Source organism: Cavia porcellus, unplaced genomic scaffold, assembly GCF_034190915.1.
Source record: "Cavia porcellus strain 051 isolate PalLab524CR breed Dunkin Hartley unplaced genomic scaffold, mCavPor4.1 scaffold_23, whole genome shotgun sequence".
NCBI lineage: Eukaryota > Metazoa > Chordata > Mammalia > Rodentia > Caviidae > Cavia > Cavia porcellus.
In genome coordinates, this window is record NW_026947506.1 from 57,339,557 (window position 1) to 57,360,115 (window position 20,559).

The 20,559-nt window shown below is 45.2% G+C and overlaps 1 protein-coding gene across 11 annotated transcripts in view; it reads right to left on the reverse strand.

The window, feature by feature from the left end:
- Auts2 (activator of transcription and developmental regulator AUTS2) overlaps window positions 1-20,559 on the reverse strand; it is a 1,133,580-nt gene that overhangs the window by 97,816 nt on the left and 1,015,205 nt on the right. The gene's annotated exons all lie outside the window — the stretch shown is intronic.

The window sequence follows — 20,559 nt, forward strand, 5'->3', positions numbered from 1 at the left end:
AATGAGCAAGGGTGGGGCTGCCATCTCAAGGGAAACTTAGGAGTACTCACTGTTTAGTTTAAAAACTAAATTCAGGAAGAAGAAGGAGGAGAAGGAGGAGGAGGAGGAGAAGGAGAGGAAGGAGGAGAAGGAGTTGAAGGAGAAGTAGGAGAAGGAGAAGGAGAGAAAGAAGAAGGAGGGGAAGGAGAGGAGGAGAAGAGAGGAGAGAGAAGGAGAAGGAGGAGAAGAAGGAGGAGAAGGAAGAGGAGGAAGAGGAGGAGAAATACTGATGTTGAATCTGTTGGAAGCACACGGATGAGAGGAAGGGCGGGTACCCTTTCCCAGATTTTGCATTACAAATGCCGAGATACTTACCCTGGGATACACTAACATTTAAATACCAGCAGGTACGTTGATTCACTTAACACTTCCTCAGCTTTCTCCTCAGGTCCGGATAGCCCTAACAACTACACTTAATTCTATTAAAGCAAAGGGGCTACTTTGCCTACTGCAGAAATATCATCCCTTCTGGGACAAAAAGCTACACTTCTTTGTTTAGGGAAGGACAAAAAATTGATAACAGATTGCTGATCCCCCCTGAGCAGTACAAGCTCAGGACTGGAAGCGGATGTTCTCACCCCCAGTAGCGAGGATGGATCTACCCAGAGCCATCGCAGACCTCCTCCTTTGATTCCCCATATGATGGACGAAGAACCCAAGTGACAGCTGGTGGGGGCGGCCTCAATAGCACGTGAAAAACAGACTGCAACCCCACAGGGAGGCACAGCCTTCTCCTCCCCTTCTTGAACACCTCCCACAAGGCCTGCTGAGTATCCCACCCACCATGCCCCACTGGGACCATCTGCTCCTGAACTAGGGCAATGATGTTAAGTTACATCAACCACTCAGAGGAGAGATGGGGAGGGGCCTGTGCCATCCAAGGGAGGGGGCTGTGCCTTTGCCCTTGTGACTGTAAAGAAGCTCACAAGAAATCAGAACTCCCCTCACTTTCACCAGGGTTTGTGCCTCCTTTGAAGTTCCTCTACTGTTAATGCACAACTTTTGATATTCTCCAGGAGACAAAAAATATAGTGAGCATCTGGTATTTACACAGAATCTTAGAGGGAGTTGATGGATTTAATTAAAAGTGTTGGTAAAACAGGAAAATTGTAGCCAGGCTTTCAAATAGCCACTCGCCTATAACTAACAAGATTTCTCTTCGTGTTGCTGGTAAAAAATGCTATTTTGCTAATAATGCATTTTCTTGGGGAAGAAACAAAGGTTGGTAAAAATATAGTAGTTGGTTGGTAGGTTTTATTTTAACTTATGATGTCCGTCTTATACAAAGATCAAGCTGCAAACAACACTCTACTAGGCCGCGTGCTTTGAGTTGTTTTTCCATTAGCACTGGTGGCGATGGATTTTCTCTTGGTTACCATGCTGACTTACAGCTGACAACAGGCATTTCTGAAATGACTGGCTGAGTTTAAGGGTACAACAGGAGGCCAGGAAAACGACTGCAAATAACTGACCTATATGAGGATTAGAGAACTGAACCCATCTCATCAGGTACATTTTAGGAACTGTTCACAGGACTGCTGGAGACCATCACAAGGAAGATTAGAGGCAGAATGAGGACCAGACTGGATTAGCAAGGGTAAGAGACCTGGGTTCTGGAACAGGTCCAGAACCTACTAACAGTGATTTTTGGTAAGTCATTTATTTCACCTTTTCTTCGCCATTAAAATGCATCTGGACTGATCTCTCTTTAGCTCATAAGATCTTGTGATACTTTGTGATCTAATACCTAGTTTATAAGCAAAGAATGTACTCTGTGTTAACAAAGAAATCACATTTTCCTCTTTCCATTTTCTTGATGTTCATGTGATCAATTTCTAAGAAGGGCATCCTGTTCAATTTACCTTTTCTGTTCCCTGCCCGCCACCCAACTCTCTTGGAATTTTCTGGTAAATCACAGAAGTGTCAGGCGTGTGCAATGGTTTGCATTTAATCTTTCCAACTGGTGAGTGCGTTTCAGCTTCCTCATCACAACAGTCAAGGCCTAAGCGAGTCTCTTGGGCTCCATGCCGCTGTCACTTGGTACTGTAGGCCCATTAAACACATTTGTCAGCTTTGTGCTTTAAAAACAAAACCAAAAGGGTAAACGTATCATCACGCACTCCTTAATCTGAAAACCACAAGGGAAGGACTTCAGAAAGAAAGAAAAGCGTATGCCTGCCCTCCCTGAATCCACACAAACGAGAATGCTATTGAATTCGAAGCTGAGCTTTGTCTTCGCAGACTATTCCTAGCCCAGGAAATGTGCAGACCACATTGGGAGCCAATTCAGTCACTCCTGAGTTCTGGACAATCAAATAGAACAATAAATAGCCTGAACTGAGCTTGAAGGGAGAGTACTACGTGTATTTCCTCTCAGGATTTTTTTTCTAACATGAAAGTTTGGCTTGAAAAGAGGTTATTGTACAGACACATGTGGCCTCAATAGGATGGATCTTTAACTGATGAGACAGATTCCAGATTCAAGCACACAATATCGGGATTTAAATCCCCAGAATTTGGTAATGGAAAGTTTGGGTCATATTAAGGGCTGTCGGTTCCAGGGATAAGATTTAGTCTTAAATTAGCCTCTTGAGCAGGCTGAGCGTCCTCCTAAGAAGCACCATCTGTCTCAAATTGTACCTCTTTTCTTCTCTCTTGGCACTTCCCTCTTTGACAGACCAGAAAATTCCTGGCTACAGATCCCTTTCCTGTGTATTTATTGTTGATTCCTATTCTCAGGATGACCTGGGGCTTTTGTGTTATTTATCTGTCTTTTAATGTTTTTCCCCACTTTGTGTTTTGAAAAGAGTCTCAAACTTAATAGAAAGATGGAAGATGGTATGACTAACACCCACAACCTTGCAGTCCTCACTTGCTAACATCCTGTCACTTTCCTATGCACTTACATACCCGCTTAGTGTTTCTATGGCGGGAAGGCACATTCTCTCAGCCTTCCTTCTGGCATTTTCCTTGTGATTGCTAACCTGAGGCGTTAGCATTTAAGACATGGACTGCGGTCGATTTATGAGTGGACAGGGTTGCTATGCTCTGAAACACCACACACATGTACTAACAAAGTCCTGCACATGCTTGGTTTATCTCTCCTGTGTTCTCTTGCTTCTAAGACAGTGATGACTAAGCTTAGCTGGGGGCCTCCTGGAAGTCATTCTGGGCTTGCTGGTCAACCAGTAATAAATATATACTAATTAGAGGAAAGAGAAGAGTCTGATTTCATGGGAAGTTGAAGGTACTCACTGGCCACAGCACAGATTTTTAAAGAGCCTTGCTCTGGATATTAGCGGTCAGCTGACCAAAAAAAAAAAAAAAAAAAAAAAAAAAAAAGTATTCTCTGAAAGGGTTGCTGGCCCAGGCCGGATACTGTAGCCAGTAAAGCCAAGAAGCTCCTATCTCCCCCTACCCTTAGGATTTACCTCTGGTGCCAAACTAAGACCAATGGGCATCCCTAATGCCCCCTTAGGTTCCACCCCAGGTCGAGGCTACTTATGTGCCTCACTCCACGTGTTCCACAGAGAGATCGCCGGCCCTGGGGTGGAGATGCCACGCCCCAGGGGGTCGGGGGTGTCTCTCCCTGCATTCCCAAAATAACGGTTACTTATATTTTATACTTCTTATCTTTTCAGCTGCCGCCGATCCTCCTCCTCTATCCTCCCCTCCACAGTTCTATCATTCTCTATTTTCTGTCTCTGTTTTCTCATTATAGAAAATATAATGTACCTATCTCAGAGCTCTGAGGATTAAATTAGCTACAACAGCACCTGGCACACAGCAAGTACTCAATAACTATACCTATTATTGTTGGTATTAGTGCTCCTTGTATGTCTGGCTCCTTCTGGTATCACTTTGAGGCGAGCCCCAGGGGCAATGCAAGATTTGGATATGCCTTTGGCCATGTAAGCCTCTTAACCTCATCAAAACCTCTCCTCATCCCTTGAGAGCTGGGGGAAGGAGCCACAGAAAGGGGTATCACGGGGGAACATCTAGAAAGAGAGGAACTAAAAAATGGCAAGTGCTTTATAAGTACTGCAAGATAAGGATTAAGACAGGTGGGTTGGCAACTTGGGGGGTGCGTCTTTGGTGACAGCAGAATGTCAGAGAATGAGGTGGCAGACAGATCACACATTAAAAGTTAAGTAAGCAGCTGGAGTGGTATGAAAATGGTGGCCCTGCATACAGACTGCTCGTGAAAGGTCAAATGGAGAAGAACCCGCAAGGAATGGAAAGGCGCACGTTTGGGTGAAGTCTATGACTCAAAGCTGTCTGGAGCAGAGAGCCGGGAAACGACACCCCACACAGCCAGGTACCATGCAGTGATGCACGCTCCCTCTTTCTCTCTCACAGGATCCACCTTTGATGCCCAGTCGGAGTAAAGAACCCAAATGCCATTTGGTTCACAGACCATTCGGTCCACAGAAAATGAATAAAAACACCAGGAGAAAGCACTTTTACAGCATTATGGTAATTTAGAAATCTGGCTGCAAATCCTTCTACACTCTCTGTGGGTCCACACAAGTTTCCCTTGAATCTGAGGGGTCATGACCACATCAACTCTATGGCAGAGGGAGCTCCATGGGATTTTCCTACGTTAGGTCAGAAAAAGGCTGGCTACTGACACTTTTCTTCTGGAAGCATCCCATGGGAAACTCCTCTAGAGCCCAGCTGCTATTCTGTGAAAAACCCAAGCCACATGGAAGAGATACATGGAAATGTGCTGGTGGACAGTCCCAGCCAGGCTCAGACTGGAGTCCTCCAACCCCAGTGGTCCATGTGTGAGTAAAGAACTTCTAGGTAATTCCAGGTCCCAGCCATTTGAGTCACCCAGACAAGCTGCCCTGTGTGTGCAATCCGAATCCCTCACCCAACAAGGCCACCAACAGGAGAGAAAGCCTTAGGTACACAGCAGAGAACTGAAACAAACACTTTCTAAATATGGATTTGCTGCTTTATCCTGTGCATTCTCCATAATGAAGCTGTTCATTTTGGAGGCAATTTCCATGACAGGGAGAGGGGAGGGAGAGTAATTTGAAATATTTCTGTGGTACAGACCATAGCTGATGTGTACTAAGAGGCTTAATAATGGCACAGAAATTGCCAGTGAATCGTGAGGTGCATGAGGGAGATCACGTCACAGGCCAGGAGCTCTTACTGTGTCACTTTTTAAAAGAAACTGACAAATGCACAAGAACCTGATAAATACTTTCCATAACAAAACACAATCGGTTGCAATGGGATCCCGCGCTGCTCCTCATTAGTTACCCTTCACTAGTCAGACAAGCTCCGTATCTTACCAAAATCCGCCGTCGATTCTTTCCAGTTTGCTGGGAAATGTGACTATACCTTTCCTTTACACTGCATGCTTTCTTGAGTCTGCTTTTAAATCTAGAGTACATGCTTAGCTCCCTTTTCCCACAGGAAAAGGAGTCTTGCTTCCAAAGAGGGGTAAAAGCAGGTGCCAAGCAGCTGCCTTTGAAGTGGCTCAGCAGCAGAGGAGGTGGGGGAGGCCAGGCGGCCATTATCAGTGGCTACCAGGTGCCAGGGGATTGCGTTAGGTGATAAAACACTTGGCTGACACCAGGAAAAGAATCATCACTCCTCTCCTACCCCACCCTTACTCCCCTGCTCCTTCTCCTTTTTTTTTTTTAAAGGAGGCTTTTTACCCTCATTAAATGAAACCTTATCTCTGAAAGACTGCAATCCTCAGCAAATGACAAGTGCGCCTAATCTCATTTTCTGACAAGTGATTCTGACAGCACCTTCCTTTTGATTTCTGAGACATGTAGTTAGACATATATTAATCTGTCAGTCATCATCCCTAGGAAGAAGAAAGAAGAAAGAGAAAGAAATGAACATTTGTGAATAGGAAGGCAAGACAAGAGGCTAGGACACCTATTTTAACCCATGTCTGAACATGCCTTTCTCAACTGTCCCCTCCCCCTGCTCTCCTTTAGGCAGAGGGACACCCACAGCAGCACCTGGAATCTGCCTACTACTTCTGGAGCTTGCCGGAACAGGTCCTGGGCTGCCGGGTCACGTGGTTTGGGGGAAACCACATGTGTTCTGGAGTGAGGCACACCAGGTTCAAGGCCCCATCTTGTGTCATACAGCAGGCTCAATGACCTGACACCATCTTCCGAAACTCAGGACCCTGATTGTAGCGGAGGGCCTGTGGTGTCTATCAGCTATAAACATTAGATGGTATCTACCAAACGTATGTACAAGCATACAGGAGGCACCCAAAACACAGGGACACGTACTGCTGTTTCTGCTGAGGCCTTTCAGAAATGGAAGTAGATGATTCCTATTCAGTGTCTAACAGTGACAAACAGAATACGTTGCACCAGACTACAAAGATAAGTAAGTAACACACAGACTGCTCTCAGGAAGCTTACAGCCAGTACAGGGAAAAAGGTATGATCAAAAGTAGACTCAAGTGTTGGCTGGGGATTTAGCTCAGCGGCATAAGTGCCTGCCTTGCAAGCAGGCAGTCGTGAGTTCGATCCCCAGTACCAATAAAAATGAAAAACACACACACAAAAACAAAAACAAAAAAAAGTAGACTCAAGTGTTAACAAGTGCAGTAATAAAAGTCACTGCATAGTACAGAGGGTTTGTGCAGGACAGACGGATAGTTCTACCCATATCGATGGCTCTCATAGTCCTTGGTCACCAAGTGACCTTCTGACTATAATTTCCCTTCCTTGGGAACTGTCCTTCAGGGCAAATCTGCCAACTAGTCCACATGAGATACTCTGGTTGGTGGCTGTATTCCTCATGTTAAACACTACCATTTATGTTAGAATTTAGTCAGTTTTGTAAGTCTGGTTAGCATAAGTACCTCTGGGGTTCTGGGCTGGGCTGACCCAATAAAGCAGGGCCCCTCCTGAAGGCTAGGCTGGAGCCACCGGCTGCACTCAGCTTATTTTTAGAATTCTCAAGATCTTCTCCAATGACTAGAAATGAAGTTTAGTCCTAGATTCTCTCTTATCAAATCCTTGGATTCTATCGTAATTTCAAAGAAAATGACTCCCACGTCTCTGGCTCTGGATTTCTTCGGCATTCCACATCCACGTTTCCAGCTTGTCTGGTGGGGAGTGGTAGTGCATATCCTGTCAGGATTTCTGAAGTCTAAACTTCACAAACAGCTCAGTGATTTCGTCCTGCTTATCCATGTTTGTCTAGTCCAGCCTTCTCCCCCAGTGCTGAACCACCAGGTACGCCGGATACTCTCTTCCCTCTGCCTCTGGTTCTTTCCTCCCCTGAACCCTCACTGACTGCATGTCTTCCAAGTCCTCCGCCTGCTGGGATACTCTGATACTGAGCTTCTCCTTCCAGCCTAGCATCTTCAGCTCTCTGTTTTCACCCAAGTAAATGCTGCCCACAGGTCAGACCCAAGGACAGAGGTCTGGGCCAAACCATCTGACACTTCTTTCCAGGTTGATAATACAAATGGTCAGAGGATCAGAGACCAGCTTTGAAATGTCTCCTCTGCCGCACTGACACTGAATGGGTCTTGACAAGCTATTTAACTATTTTGAATACATACACTGAATAGCTCCTTTGTTAGTTATGGGGGGCTCATATTTGCCATGCTCCAGAATACTGTGATGCATGTTCTGATGCAAAGTAGGCCCTCAAAACATGGTATCTTTGCTGGAATGGAAGGAAATACAGAAAGAAAATAGATGTATTTGCTTTGCTTGGCCTGTAATATTTTTATTGTCTTTAAAATAAGGAATTTAATTGTAGCCATTTCCAAGGAAAGGAAGGTATAATTTTCCTTTCTTCGAGCCATTACCCACATCAACAACCTGTCCCTTTGATCATGCCATCTATATCTTTTTGGCAACCTAGATGAATGGTTGCCTACCAAATGCCCACCTGCGAAGGAAGGAGGCCTACTAAAGCCAGAAGGCATCTCTGAGTGTGCAATATTTGTTTTGTGGACCTCTACTAAGACCACATCTGGGTGACTACAGTCACTCTGCAGTCACTGGTGGGACACAAAATGATTCAGTCAAATTTTTTAATAGAATTGAGGGTATAGAGGACAGAGGGGGGCAGAAGTTTACAGCAATGGAGATTGTATATTCTTTTATCCTAAGGACAACTCAGTAACTGCCCCCAGAAATCTGAAAAGCTATAAAGGAAGTTCCTATAGTTATAGAGGTAGCAGCCAAGCTTGTACATGATAAATTATCTGCCTTGGGCTGTGACTGGACTCAACAGAGGGACCAACTGTGTCTTCTAGGTCACTTCTATCTCCAGAGTTTATAAGACCCTGTCTACCTGTGGTCATGTAGCCCAGAACCCTATCCTCTGGGGAAATAGGTCTAAAGAGCTTCCCTTTGCTTCAGTGGCTTAATTGGCAGCTAGAACTTGGCCTCAATTTCCTTTCCTTGCTCTGTAATAGTAGCGACAAATCTTATTCTCAGTTAGATTAAAATTTTCAGTCGTCTTATTCAACACTTGCTGTTTTCTGACACATGCAGATGAGGATCAGGGCTTATATGTGGATGGAATCAATTATAATTTGATTAAGACAGAGCAGAAAGAAAGGAAGTAATAACAATAATCACTTCATTTATAAAGCCTTTCCTCACCACCCAGGCTCTTGGAGTGCAGAAAAGGCAATTAAAATAGGGTTCAGTTAAAAATACCATAAAACAGAAATCAAATAAAATATTAAAAAGCCAAAGTGCCATTATTAAATAAATGTTTTTGAGAGGGGGTTCCTCAGACAATAACAGTCTAGAGCCCAGGAAATTGGCAGCAGAGCGGGGAGGAGGCACACTTGAGGTACACTGACAGTGAATACTACCTCATTGTCCTAGCGCAAAACCTTTGTTTTATTGAAAAGTGAAAAATAAGCTTCCCTTGGTCACTCTACAAGTGTGAGACTCATTCATTTTACCTCTCCAATTCTTAAGTGCCCTGTATTTAGGGCTGCTTCGCTTCATAAAGGGATACCCCTCTGACCTGTCCCCCATGTATTATGCAGTAATTTGAATCTGTTAATTATCTTCACACTCCTGCCCTGTACAGTGAAGAAGCATCCTCAGCCCTCTTGAACCAAAGAAGAATCAAGCAAGAAACACAGACAAAATGCTATAATTATGGCTATTCATGCAACAACCATAACCTTCAAAGGAGAGATGAGGAATTGTTTAATGCTCACTGTGACTTTTATTAAAAATCTGAAAAGAAAAAAAAGTATCTGCCAACACTGTCATGTACAAAACAGAGAGATTTAGGAGACCTGAATTTTAACCCTAGTTCTCTGACTTCAGGCAAGTCACTCTAAGCTCTCTGAGCCTCAGTTCTCAAATCTATAAATCAAGGGGAATGAACTAGGTACATTTAAGCCCCTTGCAGCTCTGAAATTCCCTGCTCCCCCGTGTGAAGAGCACACGGAGCACAGATACCTTCCCTGTTGAGCCCTTCCGTACCTCTGTAGGAGGCCAGGGAAACAAGATCCTGGGAGGTATAGCATCTGAATAACCAGAAGGGGTGTAATTAAAACAGGGTTCTCTTCCCACAAACACACCCAAGGATCTGCCCATAAAAGTACACTGGTAATTAACGAATTTGCAAACTGTACCCTGCTGTCCTCAGGCCTGCCCTGCCCTTACGTGCATGCAGCCTGACTCATGAATCCAGGCTGCTGTCCTTACCTCCTAGATAGCAGGCCTCACTCCTGGTTGCATTCAGGAGTGTTTAGCCAGTGGCTTTTAGGAAGAATTTTGAAGTCATGCAGGGGCATGAATACATTTCTGGGTTTTTAGAAATCCTTACAATGATGAAAAGAAATGACAAGGGGACAGCTTGTATCTGAAGATTCCCAAAACTGCAGGAAAGCCTCTTCTTTCCACTCTTTGCCTGCAGAGAAGGTGCCAAATTGGTTTCTCGGGAGCATGGCTCTGGGAGATCTCCCCTCTCCCTGGGTCACCACCACCCTTTCTAGGGATGGGTGCCTCACAGCTCAAATCCTCTAGGGCTGAGGTATGCCACAGGCTGGGTCAGTTTCTGGCACCATCTGACAAGTGCAAAATCTATTTTCAGCATTCTCCACTTTTAACACCCTTATGTCATACATTCACCCAGACTGGCCTTATGGCCCAGAAATTATATTAGTCCTGTCAACTGGCTAACCTGATAAACTTATAGCACCTCAGCAGGAGAATTCAAGGCCACCATCCAGAGGATGTCCAGATAACACCAGGGAAAGGTATTGTCAATCATATATTACAAATAAAGCCCAGTAGGAGATGCCTGCAAAAGGTACCAAGTTCTCCCTGTTTGAATGTCCACCTTGTATTCTTTGATACTGTGATTTGAGCAACTATTTTCAAGATGATAATATGTAATCTACTAACAGGTGATTTCTTACTGTTATGTTTTTTTTTTTTTTTTTTTTTTGTAGTTCTGTATTACGTGTACCCTTACACCGCTTTGTTTTGTTTTGTTTTGTGTTTTTCTCTTTTTCCTCTTAAATAAAAAAAAAAAAAAAAAAGATACCAAGTTCTCAGGCATTGCTAGAGTCAATGCCCTGAAGGCAAACACCACCTCTGGTTGTCTACATAACCTCCATGCTTCACCACAGAGATGATCTGGCATTTGACCTGATTAAGGTCTCTGCACAATCTTGCTACTCACAGTGTGTGGCCATGTCCAGCATCACCTGCATCACCTGGGGCACCTTACAGGTGGCAGAACCCAGCTCACCTTAGACCCGCTCAGGCAGAACCTCCCAGGGACTTGCTGCATGCTAGATCTAAGGACCATGGCCTAGCACACTGATAAGTGGCAGAGAGGTGAGTGTATCTAAAAGTAGCCAGGGGAGCAAGTTCAGAACTCACTGGAGAAGGTGAGTGAGCCCAAACATGGACTATGGTGATTTTACACACATGATCATGCTATAAACATACCCCGGATTTAAGCAGGAGTCTAAAGGTGTCAGGAACAGGTGCACTCATTTACAAATCCAACCACCTGTGTCAAGTCAGCAGAATTTCACTTCATGTTGGAAATCAGATTCCAGTCCTACCAAAGTTTTGAAGAAGATTCAGCAATAGGCCACCAAGCTCTTTTCCACATTCCTTTAGTAACCTGCCAGTTAATCAGTTTTAAATGCAAGGTTGTGCCTGGTCTATGTTTAGTTGGATTTTCTTCTCTGAATATGTTAGTGAAAATTTAACAAAGGGAAAAGAAATGCTAAGGCGGTTTCTTTGCAGGCCTTGGGTCAATCTTCCAGAGGTTAGTTTGAAGCTCTCAAAGCAGTCCAGCGAGAGACTTCTTTATTGGCTTTGCTTTTTAGGTTGGATTAATAAATCCTGACTTCTTTCTCAGCACAGGTATATTTTTCATTTGTTGATAATGGTAGAAAGCCTCCTGCTCACATCTGTATTATAATAAATGCATTATAAATGAGTAAGTAGGAAACAGTAAGGAAATGATGTTTTACTTTTAAATGCTAATTACGAAGCCCTGGTGCAGTTAATGTGCAGGGTGTTCTGTCAATTTTTAATGTTTATGCCAAGTGTAGTCTTCAATTTAACATGAGCTTTTAATCCTTTGAGTACTAAATTGCCTTTTAATGCTTGCAGAACAACACTGTGTTTGCACAAAGTCAGGTCTGAAAAATGTATTTAGTACAAGGTGTGTTGTGCGAAGGCAGAGAGAAAAGGAAGGAAGGGAACTCCCCCTCCCCCCAAGAAGAAGGTGCTGGAACACAGCAAAATCAGCCCTCAGCCCGCTCCCTGCTCCCTTCAGCATCATTCTCTATTCTTTCTGAGGTTGCTGAGAGTGTTACCTCTCCTGCTGCTGATTTAACCCTGCTGTGACAGCTTCCAGCTCGCAGGAACACAATCAGCCCCAGGGTGTATCTTGCCCCATCAAAAGAACTACAGCAGAAGCACATGCAAACACGGGGCTGCCTAATATTTTCTGACCACTCTAGTGGCATACACCAAGCTCCAAGGGAAAAGAGCTCTGGGGTTCCTGGGGATGCCGAAACATTTCCTATAGCCACACGTGTCAAAAACATAAAGTACCACGGGAAAACCTAAGTCACTTCCTATACCTAAAAAGACTAGACACTTTCTGACAGGAAGTGGGGGAGCAGCACCAGGTCACAGAAAGACTAATGGGATGACAAGAGAGTCAGGTGGGGTTTGGGGGCTGTTTCCTCTCCTGGATCCAATGCCCATGCAGGGAGCTGCTAACTGCCCAGCTTCGTCCAGCAGTGGAAACTGCAGCTAAGCTTCAGTCCGTTCTGTGATCTGAGTCTTCCTCCAAACCCATTTCTGTCAAAGTCTCGCTGAACTCTTCACTGCTTATCGAGCATGAGCGTGATACTAAATGACTGTAATCCCAGCACTCAGAGAGGTGGAGGAAGGAGGATCAAAAGTTCTAGGCTGGCCCATGCAAATGAGTGGGACTCTGTCTCAAAATAAAAAAAAATAAAAAAGGTTGGAAATATAGCTCAGTGGTAGAGTTCCCCTGGGTTTGATCTCCTGTTCCAAAAAACAAAAACAAAAATCAACCAATATTTACATATCCCTCATGGTAGTGCTGGGCTCTATTCTCAGTGCTTTACATATAGGCTAGGGATACAGCTCAGTGGTGGAGCAATTGTCTAGCATGTATAAGGCTCTAGATCATAAAAAAAAAAAATCAGACTAACTTATTTAATGCTTTCAATTAACTACAAAGACACTAGTAGCATTCTCATCCCCTGAGATGAGGAAATTGGTACACACAGAGTTTGCGTAACTTGCATAAGGTTACAGCCAGTGTGCAGTGGACCCAGGATTGAACCTAGCTTGCTTGAGGCTAGAGTCCCATGCTCTCAACTAGATCAAGGTGCCACCTACCCAGTCTCTACTGAAATGCCCTTCCTGGCACCTGTCATCAACCAGGCATCTCCCACTTGTCAGTGAGCGCCGTGGACATCTTTTGGATAATCACTCTCTCCTCTTTCAACTACATGCATCCCAGGAAGGCTGCTCATGCTGTGTTCTTGAATTCACAGCTGCATCAGATGTCACCAGTGAAGATCCTGGCATCTGTACAGGACAATGCTATAGGCCTCAGTCCCTCAGAAGTGGGGGAATGACCGTGTCCTCTATCTAGCCTGGGGGCCTAAGGCTCATCAGAAACCTAGTTTCATATTAATAGCAGTTTTGAGAGACAAAAAAATGGTTGAATATCAGCAGTGGCATGGAGTTCAGGGCAGGTACCTGGGCCTCAGTGCGGAGTCAGCAGCAGCAGCCTTGCCACCGCTGTGCCAGACACTTGCCACTTCCCACCAGCATTCCCAGTACAGATGTCCCCAACACCCTCCATTGGAAACCACAGTTTCTGGAAGAAAGTGCCTGTTTCTGAAGTGTTTTCCTTTAGTGATTAGGCATTCAGCAAGAACAATAACCACAAAGATACACTTAGTAAACTGCCTAATGATTAAATAATACATTACCAAAATTTGAATATAAAAAGGCAATCTTTACATGTGAAAGCTAATGGGCCTGTTTGACAAACTTCAGTACAGCTGTCAGACAGAGAGGGAATGGCAAGTGGAGAAAAATTATGAGGTTTCATCACTTGTAAGTTCAACAACAACACAGAATGCCACATGGAGTCCAACAGCTGCCATTTACTCCAGGGGCAAGTGACCACCCTAAGTACAGGTTTCTATCAACCTACTTATTACATGGTTGGCCACATTATAATTTGATGCAAAACCATGCATTAGCTTTACAGGTACAAGTACAAATGACTTGAGGGGACAGGCAGGTCTGGAATTATGAAATGATAACAAGCAGCAAGGGGTCTTTGTTTTCTTCTGTATTAAAGAGTCTTTTAAGAGCCTAGTGTATTGCATGAACCCGAAGTGTCAGTAAAGACAGAATGTCAGTCTGTCCATCTTGCCTTAGCAGGCCCTGTCTACTCATCTTTGAACCCAACTATTTTATTTCTACCTTAGCACAGTTAGAAAACAAGTATAGCCTGTGGGTGATCGGGTTGATTCACTGTGACTTCAGTCAAGAGCACAACGCTATTAACAACATGGTGAGACTTGTAGTGAGGTGTGGTAGTGATTCTGTCTACTACTCATCTGCTGATTTATGATTCTTCTACCATCCAATATTGTTACTGGTAAGCAAGTGTCTAGCAAAGGACTATATTTCCTGGCCTTTTGCAACTGGCTAATGCCATGTGACTAGCTCTGGGCAGTGGCCCATGGGCAGGGGTGACGTGTTGTCAATTTTGAAACTCCCTCCATGGTTGGATAGATATAGAAGAGCAGGTAGCAAAGCCATCAGCTAAAAAGAGGCAGGTCCCATGCAGAGTCATGTGCCAACCAATAGCACCTGTGAGGGGACTGCTTACACAGACAGGAAACAGTACCCTCTATGATGCTTAGCTTTTACTCATTTTGGGCTACCACATTTGGAAGCTAACTTTATTCTGATGAATACATAGAACTACCGGTTAACCTGAAAGATTGTCCCACAAGAACTTACTCTCTTTCATCTATAAAGTTGCAACAGTTGAAAATTATTAGACACATCCAGATGGAGCAGCAGAGAAAAACAAGGAAAAACAGCAAAAAAATAACTATGTTTCATTTTATAACTCAAGATTCAATGTTTAGGGGGGAAACCCCTACAACATCAATTTGCTGTATGTAAAACTATAAACTGAAAAAATTGAGAGCTCAGTATAAATTCTTCCCGACCATTGCTGCCTGTAAACTCCCCACTCTGCTGCTAACCAGGCAAGAGAAGGCAGATGCGGGAGTTGGAAAAGCACTTACTTATACCAACCTTATAATGAGATACAGGTACAGCCAGAAAGATTTCCTTTTAACACTTGCCTGTCCTCTAGTACAGAACTTTCTCCAGGAGAAAGGCTGGAGAAAATGACATTATTAATTTCTCATTTGGGATGAATTGCTACAGGTCTAGGTATGCAGACGACGGTGCCAGAGGAATGATTTATGAAGCCCTGTTCCTCTCTCCCAGCCCCATGATATGGCTATAACTCTGGCTTTAACACTGGGGATTATGGTTTTCTAATGAATCACTGCCCACACACTATCTTCCAGGTAACCTGCTGGGTTGGAAATGAGGATTGTTTCCCAGGTAATAATCAGGATTTCCCTTTCCTGCCTTTAAAACTGCCTATCTGGGGTCCATGTTCCTAGCTAGGCTCTAAGAGGGCGGGGTAGTGGTGCCCATGATCAGTGGTGCCCCTGATCCAGGATAAAGCCGGGTAGTCTTAGTGTCTACCCAGTTTTCCAGTGAAGTTCCAAGTGCACCTCCAGGCACTCAGCTGCCTAGACTTAGCCACCACTGTGCAGTGGACAGAAAGCCTTCTGCACTGGCCGGGAGAACAGCTTCTCCCCCTGGGGTGGGGTGACTGGGTGAGTACGGAGGGCTGGCAGCTCCACCCGGCCCACTGCTGCCCTTCAGGTGTCCCCCAGCCCACTGCTCAGCTTCTCCACTGGTTCCCCAGCAAAGGCAAGACCAGATTCTACTTTCTTCCATGCACTGAAGGTTTTAAGGCAGAGATGGTGGTTGTTAGCACTCCAAGTTTTATTTTGGGTAGAAAAATTCAGACCATGGTACCTGAAAAGTCTTTCGTGTCCCTCCATGTGAGGGTCTGAAGCCAACATTCCCGGCCCCACTAATGTGATGTACAGGAATGAGTCCAAACTGTGTATTCCTTTTTTTTAAAATCAGTACTGGGGATCAAACTCACGACCATGTGCTTGCAAAGCAGGCGCTTATGCTGCTCAGCTAAATCCCCAGCCCCAAAACTGAGTGCTCCTCCGTCTGCTGCCCTCCTTCTACCCTGCATACCAGGAAGGGACACAACTCTCTGCTCGCTTGCCAAAGCCTCCGTGTTTTCTCAACCTTCACATGTGCATCTTCCAGGGGGAAGACGCAACTCTGTCCCTTCAACCCACTTCTCCACAACAGAGCCCCTCTCTTCAAAGTCTGGCCAAGAGGCACCTTCCTGAAGAAGGTGGCCACAGGCACCATCAGGCAGTTTATATCCCTTCCACTACGACTCACATTCTGTCTGCAGTTCAGCCACTTCCTAGCCCTGTCCAGGTTTCCCTGAAGCACGACGGAGAGCAAGGACAGAGACGAAAGCCAGTCTTTGTGCTGGAAAGAAAAACAAAAGTTGAGAGAAGGGCACTGCAGATGGTGACAAGTGTCATGAAAGCAGGGGTGGCCACAGAGGCTGAGGAGGTCCATCTGAGCAGACAGCACTGTGGGGATCTGAGACTCAATGACTAAATGCCAGTCTGGGGCACATGGAAGGTCTTTGTTTGTGTGCCAATCCCTTGGAGAGAGAGAATAGTGTGGTTTAAAAGCAAAGACTTGCAAACCCTTACCTGCTGTGTAGCCTAGTGTGACCATGAACAAACAACACAGCAAAGCCCCTGCTCCCTCCTCTAAAATAGGGCTAAGGAAAACCAACAGTCCATTCACCCAGTGAGGACACAGAGGATGCATGCAATGGATTCAGCCTGGTGCCATGCCCCATGCTGGTAACTGTTGACTTTAGCAGAGATGGGCCTCAGATTTCACCCCATTGTGCTCTCCATGGTCTTGCTGTATTGTAGGGTTTAATGTTTCTGTTGTACCTAAGGGAAATGAAATGCTCAGTTTTCTACCTTTTCTCCAAATCTATGGTCAATTTGTAAAGCCACACACAGACCTAGGTGCCTGGGTTCATGCCACAAACGGCAACTCAGTCCTGGACTCGGCAGCCCTTTGTCTGCGGTCTGTGTCTTAAGGAGGCCTGTAACCTCTTTGGGGAGAGACAAGCTTCACGGAAATCTCATTTACCTGCAGGGAGATGGCAGGAACTGCAACAATGTAAACACCTCCACTGCCTCTGCGAGCTTGCACTATTTTTTTTTCCCCCGCTATGAAGAGCTGTGCACTGTCGTCCACTTTCTGTGCATCGTCTCCTGCCACTGCCAACCTTTCCCCTGCCTCAGTATTTCCCATGGTTCTGACCCCTCTTTGACATTCAAGATTTATAAATTTGCTTCTCTACCATCCCCAAGGGCTCCAGAGAGGCAGAGACTCTGGTCCTCTTCCTGCTGAAGCCCGGTGCCTCTCGCACTGCCTACGCCACGTTGTCCCCTGTGAATGTAAAGAAGCAGGCCCCTTGGAGGAAGGTGCTGGCAGCACTGCATTTTCACCGCTTTCTTGCAGATGAGGAAGCTGGGCTCAGTTAACGTGGCCACGGTCACAGAGTCAGGAAGAGACAGTGCTGGGGAACCTAAACTAGCCAGCTGCCTGCTGAGAACGTCCTCAGACAGGAGACACTGAGGGTGCAGCAAGCACGGAGGAGTAGAAAGTTATACTCTTTAAACCCAGGCCACACTGAGGCCAGTTACATCAGAATCTGAAGAGGTCGCTGGACTGAGTATTTCTAAAGCTTCCTAGGCGATTCCAAGGCACAGTCCAGGCCGAGAAACAGCACTCTCAGAGTGATATTCAGCAAGTGCCGCCAGACATGGGAGAGCAATGGCTGCAGCACTGTGGCCAGGGAAACAAGTGGACCTGCTGCGGACCTGCTGCATAGCCTCGTGTAACCCTAACCCTAACCCTGCCTCCCACAGTAATTCCCACCCCTCCCTTCAGAGCCAAGGTCAGTCTCACAGCAAGACCCCTTGTCCCCAGAACACAGCAGGCAGCGCCTAAAGCAGCTTTAAATCCTTGTAACACCATTCCAACAACCCTGCCGCCCACCAGGGAGTGGACTGTAAAACCAGTTTAGATTCGCCAAGAAGCTGGTATTCAAATCAGCTAAGGCTCTAGCTCAGGCTGCCATGCATGTTAGGGTTTGTGAATAATAAAAGGGGAGCTTGTAATTCTACAAAAAAATGAAATTTCACCATTTCTGCAGAATAAACAAAAACAAAATAATACATTAGCTCTGCAATATGTCTGTGCTCCAGGGCTTCAGACTGTCATTAAAGTTGGATTTTATCCATGACAGATTTCTCCACTCCCCTTGCACCCCAAGTAAGAAAACATGCAGCCTTACAATGAGTTTCCTTTTCTTCCTGTTTTCTATCTGTGTGTGGCTCGTCGGCATTAAACTACAGAGGAAGCTGCCAAGACAGTGTGCTCCAGTTTACAATTCTTTGCCTGTCTTTCCTGACACAGCTCGGAGGGAGTTCTTAAGATTCCTATAGGACCACGTGGAAATAAGCACCCTTCATAATTTAGGGAAGATAAAAAGAAGCACCCCAGAAGCCTGTGCTATTGGTTGTGTGAAGAACTCGGAGAGCACCGAGAAAGGGGCTTCTGGCTCTGGGTTCAAAGAGAACAGCCCCATGAGGGACTCGATTCAGAAAGAGATGGATCAAAGGCTCTTATAGGTGGCAGCAGCCCATGCCACAGTGGCAGGAGAGCTTTGAAGCTGCTCTCTGAAGAGACCCATCACACCTCATTCCTCTGTGCACGAGTGTGTGTCCCAGTGTGTGCATTAGGGTCGATAGCAAGACTCTCCTGCCTCCCAGGAACAAGGCCAGTCTCCTTGGTCTAGAAACTGAGACATTCTGGCTCATTTTTAAAAAGAACTTGAACATATCCATAGTAGGTGCCTCACGGGCTGGACTTAAGGTCCAGCTGTCTGGGACTAACAGCATACCAGGATAGTGGAGGTGAGTGAGAGACATTCATTACAGTCAAATCGTTCTCCTCTTTGCTTTAGCAGAAAGTAGTAAGGTAGCAAGCGTGACTTACGTGGTTTTCCTCTCCTGAGCAGACAGACTATGGTGATTCAAATATATCCGTGCAGAGGAAGAGAAAGAAAAGCAAAGAGGCTTGGATTGTCATATATTGGGAAACTAGTCACTTGCAAAATCCAGGCTCAGTGGAAGCAATCCTCCAAGGGCCTCAAGGGGATCAAGTTCTCAAGTTCCTCCCTGCCTGTCCCCAGAAACATGAGGTTACTTGTTCACACGTGGTCAAGTAGGATTTGGATGACTGGAATATCAACTTAGCTACTTCATACCAACATTCCTTGCCATGCAGGGATGGAAAAAAACCCTGATGACAGCTACAGGTTGGGTTACAGCTCCAAACTCTTAATGAAGAAGTGATGTGAGGGAGAAAAAATAGCAGCAAATTAGCTACTCAAGTAATATTGCAGAGATGGCTCCACAAGTGGCCTGGGCTGACAGAGCAACTCACATCTAGCTTTGATGTCTTGATAGGTCTTTAACGAATTCTCCTTCAGTTATCCAGCTGCTTAGCTAATCAGATATTATTACAGCCTTTGTGCTTCTTTCCTGGCTCTCTCTCTCTGTTTATCAGGCCTGCCTTGCTGTAAAAAGAGCTCCATAAGGATCTCTATCTAAATATTTCACTTCTAATACAAAGGTCTGTGTTTTGCATTCCAGAGAGACTCTATAGCTCGTTCAGCTATGAAGTAGCTCCCCTGCCTCTTTGGAAAAAAAAAAAAAAAGCTGATTTTAGTTATGCATGATCTCCATGGAATTTTCCTGTATAATGTATCCTTGTATGCAAAACTGGCTAGGCAGAAGTTATGACTTCGGGTTAACCCCAGCAGACACACACTGAGGACATCTGCAATGAATGCAGACTGGTGACCACATCCTGCTCATCCCTGGGCTTTGCCCTGACATCAGAAAACCAGAAGGGACACTTGAGTGAGCCGCAAAACACCATCAGCAAGCCACAGAAAAATCATCAGAGGGGTACTTGAGGAGCCCCAGAGAAGGGCAATCAGCAGAGCCCAGCATTCTGCCTCTTCTGGTCTGGATAAAAGCCTTGCTAGAGCTGGGCATGGTGACTCACATCCATAATTCTAGCACTCTGAGAAGTTGAGGCAGGAGGACTGTGAGTGTGAGCCCAGCCTAAGCAACACAGCAAGACTGTTTCCTGGAAAATAAATTAATGGATTTTTTAAAAAAAAGAAATAGCTGAGGGATGTAGCTCAGTGTTGGGGATGTCCCCAGTATTAATCAATCAATCAATCAATATTAGTGCTAGAGTCTTTCTACAAATACAACTTTGTTGGAGCAAAATGCTACACATTAGCTGACAGAATGTGAATGAACTTCAAGTCTCAAAACTCAGCATGTGGGGCAGGGATTACTTCTTATCTACAATGTAGCATTAGGAGTACTGTCCTCCTATGTTGCAAGGTCCAGACAGATTACAATTCATTCTGGGTAAAGAACAGTGGGAGGTCAGTGGCAGGAAGGTATTGTCAAATACCCTAGGGAATTAGGGAGCTTTGCCCAAGACCTTACTCCAGTTTAACAGCTCTGTGACAGTGGGTTGCCTAATCATTGGTCTATGAAAACATAACCCTGTCATGCAGCTCAGTCAACTGACAACTTCCTGTAGCACGGTGAGTCAATTCCAACCACCTTACCATGGCCTGTCAGGCCCCCTGGGGGGTTCTCTTGGCCACCTGGAGTATTTTTTTTCCCCTCAT